The following is a 10,097-nucleotide window of genomic DNA, read 5'->3' on the forward strand; positions in this document are numbered from 1 at the left end:
TAGCTATCCAGCGAGGATCAAATTCATCATATAATAACATCAAGTAATAATAACAAGTAGTATCAAAAACCTCACATAATGGTAGTAATGACAACAAAAATATCAATGTCAACATACTAAATAGGCAGTACCTAAATGAACATCAATATCTTGTACCATCCAAAGGCCACAATAGAGCTAATATGCCAAGATAAATTAGACTCAAATCCAAAACCATACCCATAGGAAAAAATATCAATATAGATCTACTCCATCCACTAAAAAAAGAAATAAACCACAGAGTATTAACATAATCTTGTATTCAACAATAAGGAACATAATGACCAATATAAATTCATCAAGGCATATAATCATAAATGCGTAGAAAACACCAATACACATAATAAGAGATAAATGTGAGAAATAAAATCACATTAATCATGGTGACATTCATAGTCACATGGATGACGTGTATAGGAAAATAAATCTGAATGGGTCAAACTCATATCGATCTACTAAATCATCAACTTAGGCCCCAAGTTCACCATCTCTAACTAAAGATACCATGACATCATGAGCTTGTCTAAATAAGCTGAATAAATTGAATCTCATATCAGGGACCCTCCCTAGACTAGTAGTTGATCTATTAGTAAATGTAGCAATTTTTAAAGCATCAAGAGAGTGATGTGCTATAGAGATATAACATTTTCTATGCTTAAAAGGAGGAAAATATGCATGTTTCTAAGGCCTTTTTGTTAGATTTGATCTTTTTGGGTATGTTTTGTAGAAAATCATATTTTGGATAATAGGTTTATGAAAAAGGTATTTTTGTCCACTTTTGAAGCTACTATGGATGTTTAGGATGTTTTTTGGCTTAATTGTGATTGATGTATGTTTGAGAGTCGAACAAGAGATAAAATACTAAATCTTAGAACCTACTAAGTGAACCTACAGATCGTATATAGATAAAGTAGGTGCTAGTAATCCTAAAATCCGAAGTGCTGACTTGCAGGAAATTGTCCATATGGAACCTGTGGTTTGCACCAACCTCTGCTAGATCGTAGGTACAGAGATCAGGTGGCCACTGACCTTGTTTTCTCCTATTTCATCTGAGCTTTGTTTTTAGGGTTTTCTCTTGTACTATAAATATCCATCATGTACTTTTTAGTAGAGGTTACACACTTTTAACACTGAGAAACATATTTTGATTTCAAGATCCATATTTGATCTTGGGATTTCCTTGTATTGACTTTTATTGATTCTTCAGTTTATGATTATAGGTTTTTATTCATCTTATTTTTGTGATTTTATTTTTTGCTTTCTAATATGAATGTTATTGATTTCTTCACAATCATGAGTAGCTAAAACCCATAGCTAGGATTGTGGAAACCCTAGAAAATTAAAGAAGTAGGGGGAGTACAATTGTTGATCTAAACTAATACCCATGGGACACATTGCTTTATCTTCACTATGACACATTTCATAATGGCTGCACATATTAAGATCCCACCTTGATATTTTTACTTACTTCAAAAGAGGAGCAGTGACTAGAAAAATATAAATACAATAGTAATTTTGGAGTTAACTATCGATCCATTGCCACACAATGTAATATAGTGAATGGATATTAGCTTTTATCTAATAACTTGACACTCAAAAGGTAATATTTAACTGGGATCAAGATAAGCGTTAGTAATGTGACGTCTTGAGATTCAAAAGGTAAAGTGTAAACTCCTCCTACTCATCAAAAAAATTGTAGAAAGTACATGTAACACTGTGTATTTTGTGCTAGAATTTAAGCCATGGTTTCTACGTGTATAAACGCTAATACCGTTATTCCTATAAGAGTATGTGTATCATGATCATTTAACTTTTGTATAAAGTATTTCCAATGTGAATCATGTTCACGAGAAGCACTTAGATCAAAGTCGAGCTGAGAACAATTTTATCGATTGAGTTTTGTATTTGATCCTATAAGGGTAAACTTTAAATGAGTCTATCTCCCATAATATATTGATTCAGGTATACTACTATATATAAAATTAAAGTTCTTTGAGTTTTCTTTCCAATGCACCTAGTTTCACCTTAATCTAATGTCAGAGTAGAAAGTTATGTCCATTTTACTTCAACATATCCATCTATCATCAAGGTGGTGACTAGGATGATAAGCTATCAACTAGATGAAAAGCCATAAGCAAAAGTCATCAACCTTAAGAATTACCACCGAAGGAGGTGATGACTAGGCTGATAAGCTATCAACTAGCTGACAAGCTATCAACCAAAGTTGTTAACCTTAGGTAGTATCACTAAGGAAGTTGATGATCAGGTTGATAAGATGACAACTAGTTGACAAGCTATTATCCAAGTCATCAAATAAACAAAAATAGAAATTTTTATTCAGTTTCATAGGGGTATTTTGGTCCTTTTCTCACCTCAAGCCCTACCTCTTCCATGACATAAAGCATCAAATAGGCGTTGTTATCCTTTTCTAATCAGTTTTAGATTCCATTAATCCTTTCCACTCTTAAGAACAATAATATTAAGGTTTCTTCCCAAGAACAAGAAATTAAAGTTTTTGCTTCCCAAGAAACCAAGAAGTCAAGCTTACAACTAGTAGGTGATGAGTTTTCTTATTTTGGGGACTCCAATTAGTTTTAGTTCTTGTACTATGTTGTATTTTGATTATTCACAGTTATTGATTAAGGGTTAGATTCATGTCCTTACTATCCATAGTCATTATAGTAGAGGCTTCATTGATAGTCAGTCATAGTCATGAAATTTAAATTTCAATTCTCTATTTAGTTTTATCAGATTGTAAACTTTATCAGTTACATACTTATTCAAATTTCATTATGATTATGTTTCCAAGTAACAAAAATAGCTATTTAATATATTCTAAATTAGTTGCTCAAGTATCATGCTAGTTCATGGGTTAGCTTGGGATCACTTGTAGTTTTAAGCACCGTCTTATGACTCGGGGTTAGTGTTGGGTTGTGACAAACTTGGTGTTAGATCTAGTTTCAAGTTTCCTAGGATGTTTATGAAGTAGTATCTAGTAGAGACTTGCAGAATGGTACAGAGAGATCTGAACTTTTCTTCGAGAAGCTACAAGGTTCTTATGAAATATTTCCCTTTTTTCACATCTCAGGTCGTGAAGTAGAAGTGTTCTCTTAGGAACTTATGTAGATTCTTACGTTAATCTATTTGTGCCAACCCTACCTTATTCTTAAGGCAAAAGAAATAGCCCAACTTAAATTATTACAGACATAGTTTTCTTAGACAGTACCCACAAATAGTTGTAGGATTGTATGTAGGCTTAAAAGTATCCCATTAATTCATTTATGTTCTAGAGTATGAAATAATTCATTTATGTTCATGAAAATCATGCATTGAGGAAGTTAGATGTGCTTTCAGATCAATTCTCAGACTCCTATGATAGCATGTGATCTAGAGTTAGAAGTATGAACCTAGAAGCTTAGTAGCAATAAAAGGGGAATAGAGTTTACATAGATTTAATAGATTATGTATCCATGGGGATATTTATATGAAAGGTAGACTAGTAGGATTGAAGCAGTGTATGTAGGAATTTAAGTTTATTGGTTAGAAATTAAGTATGGTTATGTGGGTATGATCTAGAGGCGTACCCAAGGAGATATGTGATTGTAGTATTTCCAAGTTTTAAGGTTTATGCTTAAATAGTACCATTGAATTGATAAGTGTGAATAAGGCTAGTAATGTAGTATGTGATGTTCTTACCAGCTAACTTATGGGCTATAGATTATTGATGTTGAATGTTTTGGTGAAATGACAGTTCTCATGGTTTAGGGAAAAATATAAGTATAGAGATATGACATTAGTAGGCTATGAAGGAAGTTAGTATGGTTAATTAAAGGTTTGGGGATATCCATGTTATGTGTTAGAATCTAAGTTTGAATTGTGGATGGTTGAGTTAATAAAAAAAAAGTTAAAATTCTTGATGGTGTGAACTCATGGTATGGTGATACTCCTTAAAATTCTAAGTTAGTTAGTATTTAAGTTATTGTATGATGATTATTATGGCTACAAAAAGTTAAAAGTTATATCTTATAAGAAAGTATAAGTAGTGGGTTTTACACTTTCAGGTGTAGTCTTTCAGGGTAAGTTTAATATTTATGTGTATTGTTATGTCTCAGACTCTAGAGTAAAGTGGTTGTAGTTTAGTTCAAATTTTATTTAAAAGGGGTTCAAAGACTTAGAATGATGTCTTAAATCTGTGAGGGAGATGATAGAACAAGTAACCAAGTCAGGCTCTCAGATTCTAGTAGTGATTTTTCTATGTTGCAGAACATACAGTGTAAAGTTTTCAATTATCATGATATTTACTCATGACTTATATATAAGCTCCATGATCATAACTCATATTCGTGCACTTTGTATATAATCATGTACGCTCCCAGTTCCTAGTATGAGGAGTTCCAGTTTTCTCAGCAGTACGAATCATGTACCATCAATTTATGAACTCTAAACTCAGGTCATGCAGCTCATGACTGACATACCCATGCTTTATAGTATGTTCAGCTCTGAGAACTTATGGTATGTTATAATGATTAGCAAAATTAAGATTATGTCATATATGTCCTTAGTTTAGATCTCTTTAATAAATTCATGCTTTTGATAATCAATTCCTCAAGCCTCAGTGAAGCGTCAAAGTTATGCATAGTATTCTTTTATGTTTCAGGTCCTTGTGTTCTAACCTTTCAGTGACCTATTTTTATGAAATAATAGTGGTTATGAGAAATTGTTTAGATGGGAGAGAGTAAATGCTTCATATTGGGGAAAGATCATTGTATGCTTAGTCTATGTAAGGCCATAAGTTTGAAGGATATTAAGGTAGACCTTTTGATATATGGCATGGTTAGTTGAAATTTTATGTGTGTCTTTATAGGGATGGTGTATGGAATTTATTATTGATACAGGTTTAGAGAGTGTGAGAAAGATACTTTTATGGATGTTTACCTAGAAGTTTCTATGTGGTTATAATGATAGGCTTGAATATTATGTTGGCATATAAATGGATAGGTACATTGTGCGTTAGTGAATTCCTAGTGAGAGGTTGAATTTATTTGTTGAAGTTGAAAGAAGAATTATTCTTTAGATGAGAAGTTGTGAGATACGCATGGGGTATTGAATTTATGGTTCAAACTAGTATTATGGTGTTATATGCAGTACCTTGTGATTATGAGTTAGGCTTAACCATGGTGAGAGTATGTAGCTCAATTCAGACTTAGGCTGGGGTAGTTATATATATCCATGCAAGCATTTAAGGAATGAGACTAAGTTTGAATGGGGTAGCTGCATTGCCTAAGGCCTAGAAATTCTATCCCAACTTATGTTTCATGGGTCTATGTTCCATGTTAAAAACTTGTAGCCATATTAAGATTCCTTACTCAGATATCTTACTCAGATCATGCCAAGATTCTTTGCTCCCGAATGTTATTAGAACTTATTAAAAAGAGTGTTGAAGAAATACTCCAGTCGAGTATAAGCTTTAAGTATGATTCAGTCCGTATGGCTAGTACTTTAATTTAGCACTCAGACACTTAAGCTACTATGACTTTCCATCTTTTCATCTAGTCTTATTACCTGAAGTTTCATGAATATGGATATTCCATGATGTAATTTGTTCGCATACATGTAAGTTGTGAATTCAGTTTAGACCAGACATCATGTATCAGATTCAACTATTTAGTCATGGCTCAATTCATAAGCTTTCAACAAATGATCTCAGTTTTTCAAGTATTCCATCTCAGGCAGTGTAATACCCCTTATATGCCCTCAGTCTCGTCGTATAAAGATTCATGCTTACATAATGTACTTGATGAGGCCATGAATCCCTTTTCTTTTGACTCCTATACGTGTTTTGTTGAGGGACAATTCCTAATGAGAAGTTAGGTACTTTATTCCATCCTCAGTAACTCTTAGGACTTTTTTGCATCAGTTATCTCTTAGAATTTGTATATATATGATCATATCATGAACATTTCAAGTGAGTTCTAAGCTCTCAGCATGAATCAGCTCCTTATAGTCAATATAGTCAAGTCAGCTCAGAAATCAGTTCTATCATAGAGTTTTAATGTTTCATCTCAACTATATCCTTCATTAGAAGACATCTCATGTGTACCTTATTCCATAATTGTAAAGTTTCAATAAGTTCTTGCCCATTATTCGAGGACGAATGATTCCAAGGGGGGATAATATAACACCTTACATTTTTAGGCTAGAATTCGAACCATCATTTCTACGTGTATAAAGTCTACTCCCATGATTCCCTTGTGAATATATGTGTCATGATCATTTAACTTATGTATAAAGTGTTTTTGATGTGACGCATGTTCATGGGAAGCACTTAGATCAAAGTCGAGTTGGGAACACTTTTATCGATTGAGTTTTTATATTTGATCCTACAAAGGTCAACTTTAAATGAGTGTATCTCCCAGAATATATTGATTCAGGTGTTCTACTATATATCAAATAAAAGGTCTTTGAGTTTCATTTCAAATGAATTTAGTTTCACCTTAATCTAATATCATAGTGGACAATTATGCCCATTTTACCTCAACATATCCATCTGTCATCAAGGTGACGAGTAGGCTAATAAGATGTCAACTAGTTGACAAGCAATCAACTAAAGTCGTCAACCTTAAGCAATATCACTGAATGAGCTGATAACTAGGCTGATAAGATGTCAACTAGTTGACAAGCTATCAGCCAAAGTCATCAACCTTAGGCAATATTACTAAAGGAATTGACTACTAGGCTGATAAGCTGTCAACTAGTTGATAAGATATCAGCCAAGTCATCAACTAAAGAAATTCAGTAATTTTTATTCAGTTTCGTAGGGATTTTGGTCTTATCCTCACTTCAAACCCTACCTCTCCCACGACATAAATCATCAAATAGGAGTTATTAGCATTTTCTAATCAATTTTAGTTGCCATTAATCCTCTCTACTCTCAAGAATAATAAGATTAGGGTTTCTTCCCAAGAATAAGAAATTCAAGTTTTCTCTTCCCAAGAATCCAAGAATTCAAGCTTACAATTTTAAGAAAATGTTCAAGAAACATCAAGAATAGGGTTTTCTTCACAAGTTAATCATTCAAGTCCCAAGATTCAGGCTTTCTTCATAAGCATAGATAAGTAAGGTATGTGGGTATGGGTCCCTTTCTGCCATTGAGCCCAAAACTCTATTTTTAATTAAAAGTATGGTTCTATTCCTATTTTATGAAATCCTCCATGAAGCTCATGAATTAATCCACAAACATCCTAGTAATCCAATTACAAGCCATGTTTACAAGTGTTTCTAAGTGAATTAAGCTATTTAATGTTTTATATTAAAATTCCCATGTCATGTTCAATTAATTTCATGTCACAGTCTCGAATTATAAATTAAACTATGTCAAGATGTTGTTTTCTCATGTTTTAACATATCCCTATTTTCAAGTTCATGATTCTCACATGTTTGATGAAATATCTATGTTTTGGGTCTTTGAACCATGATCCAATACTATAGTTTGTAAGATTTGTTATCGTATTTTAAGGTCATTCAATGCTGGCAGGTTATGAACACCCGATACCTATGTGATTTACATGATTTCCATTTTTATAGTAACTAGTCAGTCAGAATCATGATTTTATCCCCATACTTTTATTATTGTTTTTATAACGAACCCACCAGTATTATTTCATGTTAAATACCTTAATTTACAAGTTCATGGTTACTTTAGATTATGAATACACTGTTAGTTTTTAGAACACCATGTTTGAGCATATCAGTCTTCAATAAATGCAACAGTTCATGATTTTAGTGTCAGTTAATTTGGGAGTAGTATTTAGTACCAAGCGAACCTAGGGATGGGGGCCCACCTGCCAGTAGAGGGTTTCACCCTTATTAACAATCCTTGAGTTCCAAAACTACGTAGCCAACATAGGTCTGAGAGTCTTTCTTCCAGTTGAGGGTTGACATATATCTCATAGGAGCACCTGACAGTAGTGGGTGACTCCCTAGTTTTGTGGGACATCAATTTAGTGGTCCATAAAGACAGTGTTAGTACCCATGACAAGGTACTAATACCTTTCTAACTGGGGTTACAGGTTAGACCCCAATTAGCTCAGATTGGGGTGTGTTGGTTACATAATATCTCCCACAATTATAGTTCAGTTATTCATACTAAGTACAGTTCGGTATTTCATAATCAATATTTAGATAACAGTTAATCAGTAATCAGTATGTCTCAGCTCAGGTTTGCTTGACCAAAGCATACAAATTTCTAGTTATTAAGATAGGCAGAGTTCAATGTTTTAGATTACAAATTATCTTGGAAAATATGTTTATGATTTGTCTTGGTTTCTCCGTTTTACATGTTCATTTTTTCATACTCAATAATTATACATGGCCCTCACTTAAATTTTATAGTCCATTCAGCTTTACATGAGATTTTCATACAGCAGCCACGTGTATTGTTTCCTAGAATCAATTCTTCTTATCCTATAAAAGTAAAGATTTAAGTAACTAAGTGTAGTGATTCACTAGCTTATGAAATTATGTTTGTTACTCATGTTTTAAGATACTTCAACATTCAGTTTTATTTTAGTCTCTTGGTGAGTCTATTTGCAATTTTCATGCACGTTTTAAGATTTTGTATGAAATCAATTTTACTTATTACATTCACCCCCACTTACTCAGTACATTCCATAAGTACTTACCCACATATATGTCTATGTGCTACATTGTCTAATAATGTAGGTGCCAATTGGAGCCTACATGACATAATCAGACAGTTTACAGCTTCCAGCCAGCAGGTGATGAGTTCTCTTATTTTGGGGACTTTAATCATTTTTATTTCATATAGTATGTTGTATTTTCATTATTAATAGGTATTTATTAAGGGTAGTTGGAGGAATGTACCAACTATCTATAGACAGTATAGTAAACGCTTTATATATAGTCAGTTGGAGTCATGAAATGTAAATTTTAGTTCTCTCTTCACTTTATCAGATTGTGAACTTTATCAGTTACATACTTATTTACATTTCATTATGATTATGTTCCGCATAGCAAAATTATCTATTTAATATATTCTAAATTAGTTGCTCAGGTATCATGCTAGTTCATAGGTTAGCTTGGGATCACTTATGGTTCCAAGTACAATGTTACGACTAGGGCGTAGTCTCAGGTCATGACAGTACATAACTTATTGATTTTGCATTTAGGGTATTGGGTTGGTTCAATAACACATGATAAGCCTACAAATTTGAGTTGCCAGGGCGAACACAATCCTAGTGTTCACTTACGATTGATTTTCAACCAATTTAATACTGTTCTGTGCTCGAGATTACTAGAAACAAAGCCCCCATTATTTTTCCTTTTTTATCCCACTGACTATATTCACTGAGATATGCTAATCCATATGTTCCCTTAAGAATTGATCCCAACCTTAGTTGGTTACTATATCTTGACATCGAACGTACCATTATCTAAAAGGAAGTATTGCTCTGATATTATCAAGAAATTAGTGCCGTTGCTAGGGAAGATGGTGTTGATTTGTCAATTAAGGTTATTGTAATTTTTGGAATTTTAGTTTTTCTTTTTGTCCTCAGTTGGGAATACATGGTGTATGCCTAGAACGCGGAGAAAAGGCAATCCCTTATTCCCAGTAAATTTGAATCTAGAGAGGATCCTACAGACACCTGGTGGAATGTTTGAGCTGAAAAGAGATGATAATTCTGAAGGGATTCATGATGTTGTACCTCCACCTGATAGAGTACAAGATATTATTAACCATCAGACCGATGAGCTATTAGCTGAAGCTGAAGCTGAGAAGAGGGAAACAAAAGAAGCTCTGAGAATATAGATAGAAGTAGATCTTACTAAGTAGCGACAAGCAACAAATAGCCGAGTAGCACTCCATAGAAAATAGAACAGAGACAGAGGATTCCATGTTTAAGTAATGCCAGCATATTAGTACATGCAACCATACATAAATGATGAAAAAAATATAGGATATGCTGAGCCGACCGAGGCTGGAGCCATATCACCTCCTTTTTCCCCCTAGGCATCAAATTTGACATCACGAGTACCAT

The sequence above is a fragment of the Capsicum annuum genome, chromosome 9 (genome assembly GCF_002878395.1).
Source record: "Capsicum annuum cultivar UCD-10X-F1 chromosome 9, UCD10Xv1.1, whole genome shotgun sequence".
NCBI classification, from domain to species: domain Eukaryota; kingdom Viridiplantae; phylum Streptophyta; class Magnoliopsida; order Solanales; family Solanaceae; genus Capsicum; species Capsicum annuum.